The following is a 12,781-nucleotide window of genomic DNA, read 5'->3' as shown; positions in this document are numbered from 1 at the left end:
TTCTGTTTTCTATTTACTTCCAGTGTATTTCTATCACTTAAATTCATAAATACTGGCAAAACTTATAAGTATTTAGATGAGCAAAAATGCTTTGAAAAACAGAAGTTGTCATAAGAGTGTCCCTATTGTCTTCACACGCCTATACTTTGAGTTTCTGATGGAGCAAGGAATGAAGTGCTTAACCAACTCCACTTTTGGGTGTGGCGTTTAGAAGCTATAAAGGATTTACAAGAAGGGCGCCCAGCGAGAAAAAAAAAAAAAGCAAAACGGAAAAGCATTTAATGTAACAACATTAAAAAAGGTTTAAGTCATAAAATCTAAAAAGGATTAAAGCATTTTAGTTTTTTCTTCCGACAAAGCATTTTTTTTTTCAAATATTTTCTTAAAAATAGAGGCTTTCTTGTTACTTTTCCCACTGGTGCAGGTTTTAGTTTGCACCCTCTAAACTTCACTCCAAAGAGATGGGAATAGCGGCACTCCTAAATAAGCAGATTTAATTTAAAAACTCACAAGGAATTTTTAAAACTTGACAGAATTGCTGTCTTTTAGGTTTTCCATACAGTGCAACCACCACGGGCTTACCAGAGTCCGTATTAAATCTTTAACTGTCATTCAAGTAAACTTGTTTACACATTTGAACAGACTATGCCTCATGTTAAAACATGGCATAAGCAGCACCATGCTGTGGGAATGTTTTTCTTCTATAGGGACAATGAAGTTATTGATTGGAGCTAAAAATGAGGAAATTCCCTATTTAACTGACATTATGAAAAATACTGCTTCATAAAGAAACGACGCAATATTGTCCTGTATTTGATTTCTTCCCGGCTTGGAATAAACAATAACCTAACTGATGTTACAACTTTCTAAGAAAGATCACAGTAACATGATCATATGGTTTAAAATAAGTTTGTGAGCTGAAATAAATGGTGTGCATGGTGTATTTAATGGTTGGACATCTGCTGTCACAAACGCATCCATAAAACTAAGGGACTGGCAGGTGGTTTTAAAAGGACTTGGTAGAAAATCCTGCATGATTTTAAATTAGCCGTTTGAAGCCATCAACTGCTGGTGTGTCATTGTAGCGATCCTCCAATGAGGTTGTACTCTTTGAGTACGTGGGTCTTTAACTGCTCCCTTGTGCATGTTACCTGGACTGCATGTTAATGTCAGCAACTTTTGGAAAAATACCTTAAGATCAACTGGCTCCAGCTGCTGGGATGTGATCTCTGGCTGTTTTCCTCACTGAGACTCTATAGCAAAAGCTAAATATCCTCGAGCATCAGAGGAAGCCTGCCTGTTAGCTGGGACAACATGTGACAACCTACAATGCAGTAATGTGGTTGACAAGTAACCTCTGGGAAAATTTGGCTTTTAAACAACATGCAGCAGAAGAATGGGCTTCTTTTTCCACATGGGTTAAAGGCTGGTTTCTTCGAATTCTGCTGTATATTCAGTTAATATTATGTCTTTTAGAAATAAGTGTCAGTTGTTTGCAAAGCTATTACTGAAATGGCATGATTCATTTTAGCAATGAGTCATGTAAATACAAAGCCGATTTCTTGCGTAGAATGTGTGCTTTGTTTTTGAGTATGCTAATATTGAGAGCATAGCAGGAAGGATTGTGTCATTGATCTTAAATGATTTAGCAGGTCAGGATGGGTATTTGGAAAGTTTAAAGGTCTTCATCAAACTTCTTTACGAGTGTAAATAATCAGAATATAAATCTGTGAGCTGTTATAGTACTGTGGTGACTTGTCTTCCACCACCAGTGATGATCATTGATAAGAGCTCTATGGCTTGCCAACAGACAGCAAGGGAGATTGTGTGAGTAGCACATTCACAAGCATGATTGATAGCACTCAGATGCTCTTCCTGGCTCTGATTGGTTGTTTCTGACTGAGCTGTGTGTTTATGTAGTTGGCACTAGGAGAAGGCAGAGGAGTCCCATTTTTTGGAAATTATCTGTCTCAAACTATACTGTTGCTATGTTAGGCACAGATTTAACAAATACATGAAAAACATATATTTATAAAAAATTACATATCCCATCTTTGAGAAAATGTATCTTTACATACTGCTTTAGCTAATAATCCTGGACTAATTTGTATATTCTTACTTGGTGCTAAATTAAAAGGCTATTAGACTTCATTTGATGATCAACAGTTTACAGTCAGTCAGTTAATTTTATTTATTTATAAAGCACCCTTTACATTAAAAGCAGTCCAACGTGCTGTACAGAATTGTAAACAATAAACCCACATGATAAAAACAAATAAAGTCTGACACATGAACATATGTGATATGAGCCTGCCTTTTGGTCTTGGTTAGCACACAAGCTTCGGAGTTTTGTAATAAATAAAAACTGGACATATTTTTCTTAGGGTGACAATATAGAAAATTTGTCACACATAGACTTGAACAGAATAATCCTGCCCTCTTCATGTTTTGGCATTAGAACTAACCCAGATCAAGAAAAGCTTTAGTGTAGAAGAAATAGTCCAGTACAAACCTGAACGTAATTATTTGGCTTTGATCAAATATTCACCACACTTTGTTTTGATTAGTGAGACATTTAATCTGTTAATGAAATTATCAGAAAAGGAATTTGAGGCACAGAAAGAAAGGGCTCTCCACTGTCTCCAGGCAGTGGGCATCTCTGACTCTTTGTTTTTCAGCAAACATGTGATTATTAATATTCCAAAATTAACATAAATACCTTTAGAGTGAGTTTTGGAATATGTGAGTGAGTGGCTTTTCTTGAAATCTCAGATGCCCTACTGAGAATGTTGTATGCAATCAAAACCAACTCTTATCTCAGATGGTTAAGGAAAACATATGCAAATAAATATTTTTTTAATATCTGGTTTATTTCAAAAGATTTTTTTTTTCAAATCAGAAGAGAAAACGTAATTACAAATGCATACAGCTTGGGATTGAGCCATTTTGTGTAGCTGATCACATAGTCACTTCTTAGAGGCCAGAATGACTGTAAAAAAAATCGGTGGAGATTCTCACAATGAATTCAAATGTAACACGTTCACACAGATAATATGAGCCATCATCTTTACTACATTGGCTCACAGCCAGAGTGTGAATTACGCTGTAAAAATTGTCTTTGGGGAGATGGGCATCTGGGGAGAAGGGGTTTTGTTAAAGCTCAGACATTGTGATCAGCAACTTGAGGCCTTATAATCCTTCTACTGCTTTCGCTGTTTTAATTTATTTTCTCGAGATGCATCTAAGAGTCCCACAAAGTCTCAACTCGGCTCGTTTTCAGTCTGACTGACCTAGATCCGGTGGTGGACTAATCAGAAACTCAAAAACTAGCGAAACACCACGAGAGCAACACTCTTTGGTGTGAATGCGGTTAAGATGTTGAGAAGACTAAAGGTCAGGATTAGTGAGGTGTTAGAAAATAAAGTCAGGATGTGTAAATGGATATTTAATGGAAACTGTACTTTAAATGAAATGTCAAGACACATCTGCAGTTCATTCCACGGATTCGGTCTACTTTTCCCTTTGCTTAACACTTTAGGATGAGTTGATTCAAACGCAACTCAGGAAGTGGTATTCCTATTACAAAATAACTCCAATGCAAGGTAATTTTACATATGAACATAAATTGTGTTTTTTCTTCTTTTGGGTTTGTGACAGAGGAGTAAAAGGGACATCCTCACATTCACTCCCAACCTAAAAGTGCAGAAAATGCCTATAGTTAAAGTGATCACTGTGATAAAATCAAATAACCTGTGACAGACCTCCTGAAAGACAACTGTAGTGGCTTTTGAGTCTATTAAGGGATCAAGAGATTTTTCAAACAAGTCTAAAAACAAGCCATTCAAGTCTCTGAAAAACAGTCTATAAGAGGAGGATGATTGAAATAATTGTCAACATGGTTGGCCATATAAGCTGGGACATCCATGAGATTGCCGTCTAAGCAAACTCATCTTGACAGCAGGTCAAAAGGTACTAAGAGAAATTTGCAAAAAATAAGAGATTTAGTCCTCACTTGTCCAAAAGCAGGCTCTTGCTATACTGTTAGTTGGAATAATCAGCTTTACAGGCCAGGAGTGTAAGCACAAACAAGGACTCCGAGTTGTGTTTTCAAGTGCTCACAGAGTACAGAAATTATGGATATATAAATTAATATATAATCTTAGATGGATAAAAGAAGGAACAATAGGTACCTGTATTTGCAGCCAGTTATGGCAAGGTTTTTGCAAAGTTTGCATGGAAATTGAAGTAGAGAGTAGTCCAGTTTTATGTTCATGGAAGGCCTGCAAGGAGGAAACCAATATTTTCATGAAGGCCAGAATACAGTTTGCCAGAAAGAACGTAGACGGGGACAGGGAGTTCTGGAATAATATTTGGAAAAATGAGTCCAAAACTGAATTATTTTGGAAACCAGAAAAGATGAAATGCTCACCTCAAACCAGATACAGGAGAGGAACATCACACCAATGGTGAAGCAAGGATGTGGAGTGTCATGGTTAGGGCATGCTTTGCTGCAAGCTCACCATCATAGAATGAGCCGTGATCTTTGCCATGTATAGGAGGCTCCTTGAAGGAAATGTTAAAGCCGAATCAGAATTAGGTCCCTGAACAGGAGAGTGACTCAAAAAACACACCAGGGACCGGCTGGGAATTAAGAAATGGAAAGTCCTGTGCCGAGTTAGAGCTTGATCTTATTAAGAAGATGTCTGGAAGTACATTAAACAAGCAGTTTGTGCTAAAAAACCCTTAAACGTCTAAACGCTAAAAGTGAGGCGTGGAATAACTTTTCCTTACCCTTTCCACCAAACACTGGTTGATGGCTAACAAACTAAAGAATAAAACAAACAAAATCAGACATGGATATGTTTGTTTGGAAAGAATTTCATATTTATTAAGGTGTCCTTTTTTCACAAAGTTGTGTGACAGAGTGATGTTGCCTCCATTTTTCATAGCCTTGCCAAACCAACACCCTTTTAAAACAATACTCTCAGGAGCGTCCAAACTAAAAACTACTGGCGCCAACAATTCTTAGCCTGATGTTATGTGATCTAAATAAATAAACAGACTATAAACCCACACAACTTTGAAAGCAATTGCTCATTTAAATTTTAAACATCAACTTTTCTAACTTCCTAAAGGAAGTAGCTGAGCTGCATCTAGTTTGAGTATAAACAACATCAGAAAGTGAAAATGTTAATTCTGCTCTATCATGTCCCTGTGTCTTATGTTATAGCTAAAAGAAAATCAAAGAGGTTGGGAAAATTTTAGAACTTGTATGTATTTACAAATCACTTTTTCTTATGAGAAAACATGATGGTTGGAGTCCAAGTTTCTAATACTGTGCTAAGCTCTCTTTTTCAAAAGCTGGAATTAATCTACCATAGTAGTTTCTGGCTTCTTTTCATAGGATGTGAAAAAACAACAACAACAACACATATTTACAAGGCTATTAAGTTAATTTTCTTTCAGGTCAGTTGAAATTTAGAGGCAGGAGACAACGTGCTTTCACGCTACAGGACTGCCAGTTTTACCTCCCATTGGAGACATGGCATGAAACTCCCTGCTTTGGATCATTATATGTTCCTGGAGCATGATGTGAAGATGTAGGAGGAATTTTATCAAATTAGTGAAGACCGGCAAGCTAAGGTTATAGCCATAAGGGTTAGTTTAAGAGCCAGCAAACACAGAACGGGGTCTTATCATTTGTCTCGTGGCTCACAATCATCTATCCCTATTTGATGGTACATCTGTAAAGAACCATGAAAAGTCTTTGATTCTTTTAGAGTCCAAACTGGACATTGAATGGTTTTGAGAACTGATGAGTGTTGTGTCCCTGTAAAAGGATTTTGGCCTACTCTTCTTTGGAGATTTTCTTATATTTCAACCACATTGAGTGGGTTTTCATCCTGTTTAAGGTTTTGCCACCCAATCTCTATCAGATTTAAGTCAAAACTTTGTTTAGGCCACTTTAAAACCTTTATTTATTTATTTATTTATTTTTTCAGGCATTCGGGGGTTGACTTTAGGTGCTCTTCATTTTATTGTTCTCCTGTATTTGGATCATTTGAATTACCAGCTTTAGTTTAAAGTGACTGACTGAAAGCTGGGCATTGTGCTTCAGGATCGTCTAGAAGTGAACACATCATCAGACAACCACTTGAACAACGGTGCAATGTTCTTTTTCTTTAACGTTGAGCCCAAAGAGTTATACATTTGTCTTGTCAGTCCAAAGAATATTTTCCTAAAACTCTTAAGATCTTATTTTCGGTGAATATGAGATGGGCCTTTCTGTTCCATTTGGTCAGAAGAGGTTTCTGCTTTAAAATTCTCCCATGGATGTCACCATTGCCCGATCTCTTTCCACGCTTTTAGAGCAAGTTTGGTTGGCCAGCCACTCCTGTGAAGGCTCACCACTGCTCCATGCTTTCTCCATTTGTAGATAATGGATTTCACTGTGGTTCAATGGAGCCCAAAAAGCTTCAGAAATGGCTTTGTAGCTGTTTGTTTCTCAGAAGTTCTTGAATTTCTTTTTTTTTTTTCAGATCAGCGCATGATATGTTGCTTTTTGATATATTGTGGCCTCCTTCATGTCAGGCATGGTTCTGTCTTTTTTTATTATTATTATTCTACAGATTTGGCAGCAATCAGACTTGGGTGCTGTTTGACGAATTGAACCAAAAATATAGAGTTGAGATATAATAGCATGGTTGGAACACTGCATTTTGTTTTTACATATGAATCTTTATCCAATACTAACACTTGTTTGAGGATAAAAAAGCAAAAACAGAAGTAAATCTTTAAGGTGGGGAAATAAGTTTTTCTTGGCACTCTACAGGTCTTTCAGAGACACTGGATCCCTGTGTTTAACTGGGTAACAGAATATAAAGGTAGTCAAACAAATGTATTCCTTTTTAGATTAAAATAAACAAAAACTCAGTTTGAATCACTTCTGAGTTTTTGCCTTGTCACTCACCTAATCTAAACTGGGATGAGCTGATAAAACCCAACAGAGAAAGACGCAGAATTATTCATTAACTGAAGTCCGAGGTAAAAGCACGTCGGAGCATCACAAAGGAGGAACCCTAATTAATTAGCGATGTCTAGACTTCAGGCAGTCTGTCTCTGCGAATAATTCTCCGCAAAGGTATTGAAAATTAAATATGATATTTATGCTTATGAAAATGTGTATAATTACTTGTGTTTCCTGGATAAACAGGCCCTACGTATTAGATTTATACTTTGTCAACAGTCACTCTGATTTGGTTGTGAATAACAATAGTTCAAATTAGATTAAAGCACACATTCATTATGAAAGGTTAATGTGAATAGTGTGTTTTGGCAAACAAGAGTAACGGAAATTATGTTGGTCTCCAAATACTCTGGACCCAGCTGCATAATGTCAATTCTAATTCAGAACATCTTTTGGCTGAAAATGGGTCTAGTCTGACTTAACTGGGTATGATTATAATTATTATGGGTCCAAACCTTCCTCGTGTCTGCCTGGCAGGGGAAAAGATTCTCAGAGTCGACCTCAGCTCGTACATCTGTTTTTACAGAATGCAGGTCAAACCTTTCACAGAACCTATTTTGCAGATCATTGCCCAATGTGTGCCGTTTGCACACTCTTTATGAGCACAGTTTTCCTTTTCAATTGTCTGAAATCCACTAATCTCATGTTCACTTATTTATCAACAACTAGATGTAATAATTGCTTCATGGAGTTTGTCTTTTTGATGCACAAAGAAAATCAGAAAACTTTACTTTTACTGATCTTTATTTGTATTTTTTATTGAATTCATCCATTATTCTATAGCACAGGTGTCAAACTCCAGACCTGGAGGGCCGCTACCCTGCAACTTTTAGACATGCCTCTGCTGCACCACGCCTGAATAGAATAATTAGGTCATTAGCAAGGCTCTGGAGAACTGATCTACACAAGGAGGAGGTAATTTAAGCCATTTTAATTCCAGTGCTTTGTACCTGTGGCACATCTAAAAACTGCAGGACAGCGTTTGGCACCCCTGTTCTATAGATATGAGAAACCCTTTAGATTAATAATTTAGTAAGAACAAATATAGAATGAATTTGAAGTGCTTTAGTCTGTCTTAATTTGTTAACTTAGGTTTGGAGGTAAGGCCACGCCTCCAGCCCTACTGATCTCTGGACTCCTCATTCCTAATACCTTCTTATCAGTCAATCAATAAATCAATCAAGTTTATTTGTATAGCATATTTCAGCACCAAGGCAGTTCAAAGTGCTTTACGTTGTAAAAACGTTTTAAAAAAACATCATAAACACATTGTGAAACCAGTAACAAACATTACATTTTGTCAATGATCATCAGTCATCAATGCACATGGAGGATGTTGGTGAATGTTTCAGTGGTTATGAGTCAAAAGCAGCTCTAAACAGGCATGTTTTTAGCAATGAGTTTAAAGAACCCAGTGTTTCAGCTGTTTTGCAGTTTTCTGGAAGTTTGTCCCCGATTTGTGGTGCATAGAAGCTGAATGCTGCTTCTCCATGTTTGGCTCTGGTTCTTATTACTCCCTCCTACGAGACTTTCTGTTCCACTCATCCTTATTTGTCCTCTTTTATTCTCATTTCTCTATAAAACCTCTTTTCATTCTCTCCATTTGTTATTCTTTACATCCCTTCCTTGCATTTACCCTCCTCATCCATCTCATTCCTTTTTACTACCACTTTTCATTCTCTTTATCCCCCTTCCGTCTTTCCCCTTTTCGTCCCTCTCATTCTCCTTATCCCTCTTTCAGATTCTCCTCATCACTCTTTGAGATCTCTTTCTCATTCTCCTTCGCGTCATCCTTCATCCTTCGCTTCTCTCTTTTCGACCCCTACTTCAAACTCATCCCGTGTCTCTAAAACTCCTTTTTATCCTCCTCAGTGTGTTCATCTTTCATTGTGATGTGGTTAATGTGATGGTTTGGGAGCCCTGGGTGTTGCACGTTTGTTTCTCCCTTTCTGTGGTAATTGGGTTGGCTCGTTACAAATCCAGTTGCACGAGAGTTGGGCGTGACGGCTATAAAGGTAGCTCCTAGTGCCTCAGTGCTCCTCCTTTCCGTCTCTCTCTGGAAGACTGTCTTGCCAAATGTGTTATGTTTTTGGTTACAGCTCTTTTTTGTTACTAGGTCATTTACTCTTACCAGCCTTCAGACAGGATGTTTTTTTTATTATTATTGACATCACCCTCTTCTCATTTTACAACAGTTTTTTTTTTTTTTTTTTTTTAGTTAAATAAAACTGAGCAAGCCAGGCTTTGTCTGTGGAGTCTCCTCTTTTGTTGCCAACTATGACCTAAGTTCGTAACAAATGGGGGCTCGTTCATAGTTATGAATCCTGTTGGAATGAAAAGGTGCTTTATAAGTCCTCTGTGTTTTTTTTTCTCACATTAGTCAGTAAGTCAGTGAATGCTGAAAACAAAAAGTAGACATGAAAATAAAAGTTTTGTGGTAATTTATGTAGGCACCATGTGAAAGAAGACTTCACAACGTCTTGGCTCCCTATAGAGAGTTATACATTGTCTACAAACATAAATTAATCTTAGTTATACGGTTTAAAAACTGGTGAGTTTCACTGTTGTTTATTTGGTGGACCAATAACCCTGCTTATCAGAGTCACTGGGTTGTGAGTTTAAAACATCCACCACCAAAATGCATGTAGACTAGGGTGGAGTCTATGCTGTAAGCGTTTTTTTTTAGGTGGCCATTTATGCGAGAATGAGCCCCATCATATAGGTGTTTCTCACTAGTGGCTGGTTTTTAGTGTTTCCAGACAACGCTTCAAACTAACTCTGAAAACTGTATCAGTAGTTTTTTCCCTTTTTCCAGGATTTTCTCTGGGCCAGTCACAGGAAGTGACCAGTACATTTTATGTTTCTGGGTTGTTGTTTTTTTGGGGGGTGGGGGAGGTTTGGTGTGGACATGGCTAAGTTTTTCAAACTCCAAATGAACATTTGTTGGTTGCTTTGAAAAAAGAGCAACTAATGGAAGTGACAAAATATTTTGGTACTGTTTCTTCTGAACAATACAAAAAGTTTTGGTTTTTTTTGGTTGTTTTTTTTTATTACAAAGGAAACATTAATAGAGATGGATTTGTTGTGGGTAGAAGGTGGCAGCAAAAAAATGTTAGCTGCTGAACCAGAGTTTTCTCAGCTAATAACCAATGTAATTCCTCCCTGCTTTAAGCTTCGAACAGTAGAAAGAGTTGTTAATGTTGGAGCATTGACAAACTTTAGAGCGTGAGAAAAATACTAAAGACAAGGAACCTGAGTTGGAAAAGTTGAGATTAAATGTTTGTTTGTGTGAAGACGAATTAAAGCAGAAGGAAGAGAGAGAGAGTTTGGAGCAATACAGACTAGATCTGATTAAAGAATAAAACATTTCTGATTCCAGCCAGTAGAGCTCAGCAGATTAATATATATATATATATTGATATGTCTATGCTAATTTAAAACCAGACACATTGTTTTTGTTTTGCTTTTCAAGAGGAGGACCTTCCCATCTTTTTTTTTCTCTTACCAAGTGGAGAAGGAAGCATTGGTTTTAATATGGACCTTACAACATTTTGAAGTGTATGTAGGTACAGTTTGTAACACTATTGTAGTTTATACGGATCACAACCCCCTTCCATTCCTTCATTCTCCTCAGAATACCAATCACAGTGTTATGAGATGGTGGCTAATTGAGCCATATTTTATGGGAGGGGGTGTGATGGCTTGGGAGCCCTGGGTTTTGCATGTTTGTTTCTCCCTTTCTGTGTTAATTGTGTTGGCTTGTTTCAGATCCAGTTGTGCGAGAGGTGGGCGTGATGGCTATAAAGGTAGCTCCTACACAGTGCCTCTGTGCTCCCCTTTCTGACTCTCTGCGGGCGACTGGCTTGCCAAATGGGTAATATTTATGGTTACAGCTCTTTTTTGTTACTTGGTCATTTATTCTTACCAGCATTCAGACAGGACGTTTACTTTTCTTTTTGACATAACCCTCTTCTCGGGTCGGGGACTACAGGTGGAAATTAGTGCTAATGCACTTTTCCTCTGCGGTTACATGGACAATACTGCACATTGTCCCTGTTTAAAATAAACAAGTCGTAAATCGTACATCGTAAATCTCATTTTACAGCAAACTGGGGTTTTTTTTTTAGTTATATAAAATTGACCAAGCTAGGCTTTGTCCGTGGCACCTCCTCTTTTGTTGCCAACTATGAGCCAAGTTGGTAAAATTAAGATTTACAGTTTTTCTTGATTGCTTTCATGCAGCTGTCGACTCAAACACCACATTTTCGAAGCATTTAACACGCTGACCGAAACAGCTGTGCTCGTAGTCAAAGTGACACATTTTGTTTGCAAAAGGGCGCTAAGCGTGCCAAAACATTTAAAATATGAAACAAAAGCAAATGTTGCCTTCGAACAACATCCCAACAGCTTGGTTGCCAGTTGCGAAAACACGACTGGCAACAAAGTCTATGAGCTCTTCCAATTAATCATTACATAATGGACAAACAAAGTAAAATACAGCAGTAGAATAGTATTGGTGGTTTCAAAGTATGGGAGAAATAGCTACCTCAGAGAGCAGATAGACAACCCTCCCCTTTCTGTTGTATTATTGCTACTATTTCTGTAAACTTTTTGCTGTTGCTATTTTTGATGCTCCATTCAGGTGCTAACGTTGCTAAAAGTATGAACTACTTTCTGATGTAACCGCAGTAAAAAAAACAAAAAAAAAACTCCTGGGTCTTTACAGACAACACCGTGGCAATGAAACATCCTCACATCCAGTCCATGAAAATCCAAGTGTTAAATAATTATGGTCATACTTCCGTATTTTAACTTTGCTTGGCTCAGACTACGTCTCCTTACCCAAAGTAGCTTTAGGTACTAAACATCTATCAATTTTGTCTCTGGCATAAGCTATGTGAAGTTGGCTAAATGTTCACAGTAACTTTTTCTGGGTTTTTTTCTTTTTTTTTTCTCCTCCTGTCACGCCCTGCGGTTTGAAAAGCCCCGGTGTAGCCCATGATGTCACTTTCATACGAATACCATTGTTATCTTTTCACATAGACCGTGTCAAATTGTCCTTCTTGACAAAGAGTACGATCCAGAATCGGACATGTGTCGATGCAAACTGTGGCTAAACTTAGAAACTGTACTCTAAATGTAAACAAAAAAAAAAAAAAAAAAAGAATAAGAAAGTTAGGGGGGAAAAACTGTTACAGTAAAAGAAAATCTGCCTTGCATAAAACAGACATGGCATATTTTAAGGCCTGGAGGCTAATTGCTAAGAGAAAATCTTTGAGGAGGTAGATTCATACTGAAGTAGGTAGCTGCTAATAGTTAGGAAAAGGTGATTTATGTTGGATTCATTTAAGCTGGTCAAAGCAATTGATACCAACTACAATACCCACAAATATTTAACTGGATGTTTTAAATAATTTTGTTGTCACAAAACTGCTTTTCAAGCCCAAACTCGTCCAAACTTTTAATGGCATCAAACAGCATTGATGCCATTAATGCTGTGCTTCTACGAAGAGCTTCATTTTATCACCAACAATTACAAACAAAGCTATGCTAAAAACACGCCCTGACTCATCCTTTTTTTTTTTTTTTTTTTTTTTTTGCAGACGTGTGTATTCATAACAACAGTCGTTCCACCATTACCCATTTTCCATTGTGCAGCATTTGACACCGGCTCAAGCCACATCTTCAAACTGCTCAGAAGCTATTTAGATGTTTGTCTTGCATTTTCTTCCGCTGTATGTAGCAAAATCAATT

The sequence above is a fragment of the Xiphophorus couchianus genome, chromosome 11 (genome assembly GCF_001444195.1).
Source record: "Xiphophorus couchianus chromosome 11, X_couchianus-1.0, whole genome shotgun sequence".
NCBI lineage: Eukaryota > Metazoa > Chordata > Actinopteri > Cyprinodontiformes > Poeciliidae > Xiphophorus > Xiphophorus couchianus.
Note: the sequence above shows the minus strand (reverse complement) of the source record.